The sequence below is a fragment of the Camelus ferus genome, chromosome 5 (genome assembly GCF_009834535.1).
Source record: "Camelus ferus isolate YT-003-E chromosome 5, BCGSAC_Cfer_1.0, whole genome shotgun sequence".
Taxonomy (NCBI): Eukaryota; Metazoa; Chordata; class Mammalia; order Artiodactyla; family Camelidae; genus Camelus; species Camelus ferus.
In genome coordinates this window covers 51,803,882-51,812,497 of record NC_045700.1, presented here as the reverse complement: position 1 = coordinate 51,812,497, position 8,616 = coordinate 51,803,882, and the positions used below count along the sequence as shown (strand labels likewise).

At 36.5% G+C, this 8,616-nt stretch overlaps 1 protein-coding gene across 3 annotated transcripts in view; it reads left to right on the top strand.

The window, feature by feature from the left end:
• Positions 1 to 8,616, top strand: part of ZNF385B (zinc finger protein 385B) — a 367,465-nt gene that overhangs the window by 64,225 nt on the left and 294,624 nt on the right. The window lies entirely within an intron of this gene.

Genomic DNA, 8,616 nt, shown 5'->3' with positions numbered 1-8,616 from the left:
AAAATTACCTTTATGCATGGAGATGTTTCTGACTGTACCACATAGTTGTTGAATAGGCTCCTGATATATATGGAAGGTCGTCAGTATTCTTAATTAGATTAGGAATTGCTCCACACTTTAAATTATGGTTACTTTTTAACAAGAAGTTAATGTTAGCTCTTTTGATATTCATTACTTATAAAATTTGTGTGTCATTTACTAAACTCTGTCAATCCAAGTCACTATCACCTGTGCTCTTTCATTTCAAAACATTATGTAATAACAACTCAAATTAGAAAAGAAATGAAGTTGGTTGAGTCATGGAACATAAAAAAATTTGTAAAAGAATGAAAACTGGGATTTCCTTCTAGATCTTTAAATGTATCTAAACTTCTTATTTACACTTCATGATCTTGAGAGAGAAGCTGTAGCTATATATACATAGGATTTATAATTTCCCTGTTTAAGAATACTCTGTATAAGATTTAGCACACACACCATAGTGCAACCATAGATGATGAAGATGGCAGTGACACCTTGTAACACTTGCCGCCACAACATTCTCACCTACCCCCACCTCCCTTTTTTGCCTTCAGAAGCTGATCTCACCTCCCACATAATGAAAATGATGGAAACCATTTAGGGTGAGCTTCCTCCTGTGCCTCCAACTTTTTCCAACAATTCTCTGCATCCAAATCTTCTAAGACTTTTTCTTTCCTCTGTAGTTTTCTCATCCACTATATTTTACATCCCATTTCTACCTCCTCCTTCTAGGAACTCCCTGCCATAGCTACCCCTCTCTTCTGTAATTATAGTTTCTTTATATTCTATCTTCAACATCATTCAAGTCTCTTCTCTCTGCAGAATAGTTTTCAATTGCCCCCAGTGGGTTCCTTCCTTAGACAGAATCCTTTGATGTGAGATCTATAACTATTTCCTCTTATTTCTTATTCTCTCATTTTTTAAAACCCTTCTCCACACATAGTCTTTCCATTACATACTTTGATGACTTCAAGTCTCAGGTAAGCTGATTACAACCTAGCTGTATCTTTAGCCTTCACTGCTTTCTGTGTTTTATGCCAAATTTCTTCTCTGTTACATCCAATCACATCCTGCCTCGCAGGGTTTTCATGGCATCCAAGACAATTCTTGAGGTCATTTTGATCCTTCTTGCCTTTATTCTGATTGCAGATCCTAAGTAACTTGGCCTTACAGACAAGTGTGTTGGGTTTTTTTCCCCTCTGTACGATTTTAAGTTTCTCAAGACTATGTCTTACACGTCTCTCCTCTACCCCTACTCCCAACAGATCTAGAGAAATAGCAAGAGTCTAATGGTTATTAAATATTAGGAGTTTATTCTTTTAGGGAGAAAAACTTCATTGGCAGGTGAATGACAGCATCTCAGAGCTATTGACCTATGAATATGCAACTGTTTTATCAGCATTCTCTTCAATAATTGCTCATTGACCCTTTTCCTGACATACAGATTTTATTAGGTGATAGGTTCTGTAAGTAGGTTTTATAATATTCAGACACCTCCAGAAACTGAAAATCTGTTTACAAACTGAGCTGTGATCTAGATATATTATTAGACCAAACAACACAGGCATGGGTGCATAAATTTTAAGTTTGCTATGTGTTAACTGTATAAACAGGTGAAGGTTGGGTGGGCATAATGGTGTCAGTTAGAGGATGATATTGAGTTAACCAGAGTGATTTCCCTGCGGGAGGAGAATTTCAAGTAGATTCTGACTTAACAATTGTAAAAACTGAAGACTGGCCCAGTAAGAACAGCTTGAGTTCAGGATCAGAGACAGAAGGCACAGAAAGGCAGAATGGGGATAAATCCAGAGATGTAGGCTTAAACTAGAAACCAGGTTCAATCCAAGATTTTGTTCTTTCCTCATCAAACTAAATTATTGCCACATCTATAAATATATTATGTGACTTGCTCACATAATAGCTAGCTTTGACATAATGGTTACACTTCTCAGTCTAAATTTTAAACTGCAAAGTAAAACCATTGCATGTGCAAAACATTGCTTTCTTCCCACCTTCTGAATTATTCTGCCTCACTCCCACCCCATCATTTCTGTCACCTTTTCCTTTCACCTATGCACACCACTAACATCTGACCCAGTTGTCTACCATTGCAACTGTTGACAACCAACACTTGAGCTATAGCCAGATCCTTGGTACAATTCAGTGTTCCTGGTACGTGTCCACTCATTCAAAATGTGAGTTTGTAATTTTCTTTCATCTTGGACTTTTTCTCATCATGTGTAAAAAAAGGGACATTAATTCTTTAAGGTTATTCGTGGGAATTATGAAAAAAATGTGTTCCAGATACATAGCCCAGTTTCTACCACAATGGGTGCTTCCCATCAGTGTTTCTCAACTTGTGGTTCCTAGAACACCTGCATCAGAGTCACTTAAAAATGCAGATTCCAGGAGATGCCCCAGGCCTTATTTAATTCACATGTATAGGGATCAGCCTGAGAATCTACATTGTAAGCAAATTTACCAGATGAGTCTTATGCATGCTGAAATTTGAAAATTCCTGGGGTGTTTTCATGTTTCTTTCATCTTCCCTATATTTCTCTCTCTTTTGCTTTCTCTTTTCTTCTTTTCCCTGACTCTCATTCAACAAGACAGTGTTCATGAGGCATACAGATTTTCATATACCAACTGCATTGTGTCCCTTGTCAGTTTATTTTCACCAGAGCTTCATTTTTCTCTTATGTAAAAAGAAAATTGACTACTTCTCCAATCACTGCTTAGAATAAATTATTAAAATGGCATTAATCACTTAGAAAAGTCATACACACAAACAAGAACTATCATAGAAAGAATCAGAGTTGTTTTATGGGTCCCTCTTTATTAACAAAAAGATACAGTAATGTTGGTATATGGCTTATAACAGAAGGGAAGTTATCTAGGGCCAGGACTAAGGTAAAGTGAAGAAGGCAGTTGCCTTGGGTGCAAATTTTAAGGCTTTCAGGGGATATCAAAAATTCAGTAATCAAGATAAATAATGCTTTATTTCATTATTTTAAAAGTCAAAATCAATATTAAAAATCCACAATGAACAAAATTTTAAATAAAGAAAAGGTCAGTATTATGATTTTTCCTTTTGTATCTGGGTCCAGTATGGCTTGTCATGGCACTGTTACTGATCTAGAATATTGCATTAAGATATTGTTGACCTTGATTACTCAGATTTTTGGTGCCCCCTTAAATTCTACCTCTAAGGCAAATGCCTTTCTCCCCTCACTGTAATCCTGGCCCTGGCTTATCTCCACGCTGAATCATTTCAGTGTTTAGTTAAAACAGAACCATCCATTTCTGTCCACTTTAGCCAGACTCTCCACTCTAACTTTTAAGTGACATTTGTACGAATACTCTATTTTTGATATAAATATTGGGAAATACCCACATTAAAAAATTTTTTTTGAAGTGTGTTGATTTACAATGTTAGTTTCAACTGTTCAGCAGAGTGAATCAGTTATACATCCACATATATATATGTGTGTGTGTATGTATATGTTTTCTTTTCAAATTCTTTTCCATTATATGTTATTACAAGAAATTGATTATAGTTCCCAAAATGCTCACATCTTGAAAATGTCAGTATGGATGTCAGGGATTCAGAGAAGTCTCAGAAAGAAGCATCATTTTGCAAATGACAGTATCACCTAAAGATTCTATTAGGTAGAAGAAGTAACAAGAATATAATTCTAGTGCCTGAGGCTCATTTATCTTTCTTCTCCACATGAACTGTGAAGAACAAGGAGTCAACAAAAAGGGAAAACGTTCAAGTAGATCAGAATCAGCCTGGCAAAACAAATGATCACGGAAGGAGATTTTTGTATAATTAAATGTCAATTTGCATTTTGAAATATTGCCTGCTGCCTCCCACTCAATTGCCAAAGTGAGATGGGGAGGAAATAGTCTTTATGCAAACCCAGAACTGACAGCATTTGTTGGGTTCTCCGTGAAGGATGAGCTGTAGATCGGAAGGATTCGAGCAGATCATTTCCCAAGGCAATAACATTTTGCAGATAAATTCTGTTGGACATTATAATTCCTCCCTATACCAAAAGCAAATGACAGTCAAAAATGAAGCTGTATAAACGTTTGAATCTTAAAAGAGGGAGGAATTTTAGAGGTCATGTAGTTCATTCTCCTCCCTTTACAGAAGAGGAATTTGATGCCCAGACAGATGAGTGGTTTCTCAAGGTCACTCAAATATCAGGTGATTGACAGAGCTGTCACTTTCTTCTGTATGATGCTTGGAGTGTTTGTTAGGTTGAGAAGCAGATGAATGGTGCAATAGGAAGTGGGACTGGTTTCCTGTTCCTTGTAGGCAAGTGGCTTAGAAGTCCTGATGTGGTGGGGAAAACATGGGGAAAATGGGAAGACATCCTTGTATAAAGGCTCAGGACCAGCTGAACACATAAGTTTTTGGCATTCCAAGAAATACTTTATTTCTTTCTTCTCCATTCTACCAGTTATTCAAATGCCAAGTTTACTGAATCATAGTCTACGGGGTAGGGAGTGGACATACGGATTTTGAAACATACTCCCTGGGTGTTTCGATGCTGGGCTACATTAAACATAGCTGCGTTAGATTTTCATTTCTTTTTTCTTTCTTTTTGACAAATAAATCTTCATCAGTCAGTAATAACTTAGCGGGAATTAATTCAAGGCTAGGCTTGAATGTGGATGCAGAATGAAGCATAAGAGTCCTAGAAAAGCAGTTTATGAAAAGGCAAAAGAAGGGAATTCTTCAAAAGCCAATATTGCCTCTTTTCAATTTTCAGTCAGTGAAAGAGTGGAAGGAGCTTAGATCAATAATTAGAGGCCCTATGAGGAATCTCCTTTCTCTGCTCAAAATCAGACTAAGCTTTTGAATGTCCCACTTGGAGCTACTTGAGAATCTTATTTGTATGAGCCTGTTGTCACGGAACATAATACTACATTATTCTTCATCACAAAGTGGTTTCAAAACAGAAATTGGTTTTTATATTTTTTTTAACCTCAGATGTAGAAAGTCGAGTTAATCACACTCCTCAAGTCATAGCATGTTAACGTTCATCCCTGGTTCACGAGAAGCTCCTTTCATATATTTGTTTCTTTTTATTCCCATTTCCCCTCTTCTTATCGCCAAATAGGCAAACATTCTTGTGTGTTTGGCGTGAGTCCTTTTAAAATTACTCCACTATGCTGTGAACATGTTTTCTATTATAGTATATTTTATATTTTACATTCCTCAACTGGGTCACTGAAGTGAGATGAGAGAGAAAGAAGAAAGAGCTTGATAGGTGCTTCAATTCATCTTTCACCAGAGAGATGTTTGTGGAGATTATTGGATGCTGCCTTTCAGAATGCATATGCTCCTCCTGTAAGTTTACTTGGTTGCATAATACCATATGAATTTCACTTGTTGATGTGAACATCGTGCTACAAGAATTCAAAGGAGCAAATCCTGTCTAGCTCAGGTAGTTGGTCCCTACCACGCATTGCCCTAGGGTGCCAGCTATCTATAAATCAAAAATACCTTGTACTCATTCATGTGTTTGAAAACATGAAATTGCTCTGCAGCCCAATGAAGTCACCAGTAAGTAGATAAAGTTTTGAGTGGCTAAACAAATTGTATGCCAGCTGTTCTTTTTCTGAGTCTTTTCTGAGTATAAATGAGAGTGATTTTAACTTCATAACTTTAAAATTAAGACTCTATCTAAAAATAGTTGGGGCAATGTACTTTATGAACATTTTATATAGTAAGTTTAGCAGTTACTCTTAGGGGCAGCAAATAAATTAGGTTTTCACTTTTTTTTTTCATTTTTTTCTTAGAATAGAATTAAGTCAAAGCTGGTCATTCCTTTCAGGGGGAAAGTGAGAATATAAAGACTTTAAATGTCATCAAATGTAACGTCAGAAGCAGTGGAGATATTTGGCAAAGAAACATTTTAAAAAATCAATTTTAAAAGGGCAAAAGACCATTTAAAAGAAAATCAATATGGGAAGAGCAGGTAGTCAGAAGTGGCAATAAATTAAAAGTTCAAGAAAAATCAACTTTGTTGCCATGAGACTCTTATTCTGCACATCCTTCTGGGTTATCTTTACCTGCCTTCTCTATTTCTTATCGATTCCAGTGAGCAGTGGGGTGATGACATAATGAACTTGGAGGTTCCTATTTCATTTGAAACCTGGAGAGTTGGTCTCGCCCCCTGGAACATCAGGACACTGACTTTCAACAAGACATGTTTCTCCTTTTCTCTTCTGAGCAGTTTCTGGTTTGACTCTCACAATCAAAATCTAACAATCTCACTTGCTCAGATATTTTAGTCTTTGTGGCCTGTTCTTCTTATCATTGTCTTTTATATACCTGACCTTCTTCTCGATAATTGGGTCATCTTCTGCCTGTAGTACCTTTGGGATTAATTTCTCCAGCAGGGCTTGCAGGGTCGTTTCCTGGAAGCCATATCACACCTACCAAAGGTGTCAGCTTTGAATTTTGACTTGGTGTTTTAAATTCTCGAGGGAGCCGTGGGAATTGCTATTTTCTTCTCATGTTCTCTTAAGCCTGTTAGGCTTGCTGTGTGCTTTGACCCAATTGAACACAATCCCTTGTCTAAATCTATCTTTGTTCCCTGTTAGTGGCAGTAGCTTGTAATTGGGTAACTATAAGGGGGAGATAAGAACCTGCCAAAGGACCAGATAAAATTACTCAGAGAAGATAATGACTTTAAACTCAATGATGTCTCCATATTAATTATTACCTAAGTATGTGTGTGTGTGTGTGTGTGTACACATACAGCATCACCTTTGCAGTTATTACAGACCAAGTTTTAAAATATTATAACAGAAGAGAAGAATGAAAATCACATTACTGTCAAAAGTTATACTTTCTGATGTGAAAAAGTAATCATCAGGAAAGCTTATATTCTCTCTATTTTTGAATGCCCATAGATGTTAAAACTTTGCATCTGCTGCACAACTAATACAACTTCTTTGACTTTTGAAAGAACAAATGACAAATAATACCTAAGCTTTGTTCCAGTGAATTAATTATACACCATTCTTTTATATGACAGTTTTTCAAGGCTTCACAGTGATTCAACTTTTAGCTTTCAGAACAGTCATGGAGACAAACCTCTAGTATCCACATTTTGTAGCTGAAGAGAGAGAAGTTGTTGGGAAAAGCTGGATGGAGATTGTTTACTGGATGTGTATTCTGCTCCTCTAGACTCAGAGTGGCAGGGAAGCTGGGTTGCTCTGTCTTCCTGCCTGTCATAAGAGTACACTGGAATGGTCTCCAAGACAGAGCCCAGTCCCTTCCAACAAGTTGAAGAGGATGATGGCTCATCACCAAGGTCTTCAGGAAGGAATATTTCACTTGTGTAACAAGAACCTTTCTTGCTTTACCTCCTCCTCTTCCTTGGCTTTCAATGTAACCACCTAATAGTGGCCACAGCCATCGACACAATTGTCCCATATGACCCTAACACATTAAGAGAGAGTGTATTGGTTTTTAGGCTTTTATTCTTTTTTCTTCTTCTGTGTATCATGTTTAAACCCATAATGGAAATTACAAGATTATTTTTAAAAATTAAGAACTTCTGTAACACAGGCCAGGAAAGGATTTTTCTAAGCTAAAGACAGTGATCATAAATGAAAAGATGGATAGATTTGACAACATGAAAAATAAAAACAAGTACATTTGAAGATTGTGAACAAAATGAAAAGGTAAATTAAATGGAAAAATATTTGCGATATATGAGAGACAGAGTTAATGTGCCTAATATACAAAAATGTCTTTAAAAATCAACAAGAGAGATAAACTTCAGTTGAAAAAAGAAAATATGTTAAGGTCATGAATAGGAAATTCACTAATAAAAGCTATAATACATGGTCAATATTCATATGAAGAACTGCCCAATTATGCTAGTAATCACATAAGTGCATTTGGAAACACGCTGTGCCTGTCAGATGGACTAAGAGTTTTTCAAACAGCTTCCTCAGTGTTGTTGAGGGTGAAGGGACATAAACATTTTCATACACGGCTGATAGAAGTGTAAATTGGTATAGCTTATTTAGAGGTCAAATTGGCCACATGTATCAGAAGTGGACCTGGGAACTCTACTTCCCAGACTTTATCCTAAGAGAATAATCATGGATACGCATGACACAGATAGGAAAAAACTCTTTTCCAGGAATATTTAAAATAGTCAGAAAGTGAAAAAACACTGTCTTACTACCACCCATAAGGTTCTGGGGGAAATGAAATGATTTTGGTGATCCTTGATCCCCTAGAATCTGAAAATGTTTGGAAGAAATGGCTGTGAAGGCCTCAGGGGTGCTTAAGATTCCCTGGTCTTGGCCTTGTCCTCCTGGGGGAATCCTCATATCTTAGGAATGAGACTCTAATTTGGCTAAATTATCTCTGAAGGGAGAATATTTTTCTGTCATTAAGACTGATGTTAAAGATAAATATTTAATGCATAGAAAGATGTGCATAATATGTTAAGTAAAACAGCAAGATACAGATTGTGTGTACAGTAACTAGGTTTTTATAAATATGTAGTCACATTTTTAAAAACCTAGAAAAATATAGTGTGAATTAAAACGCAA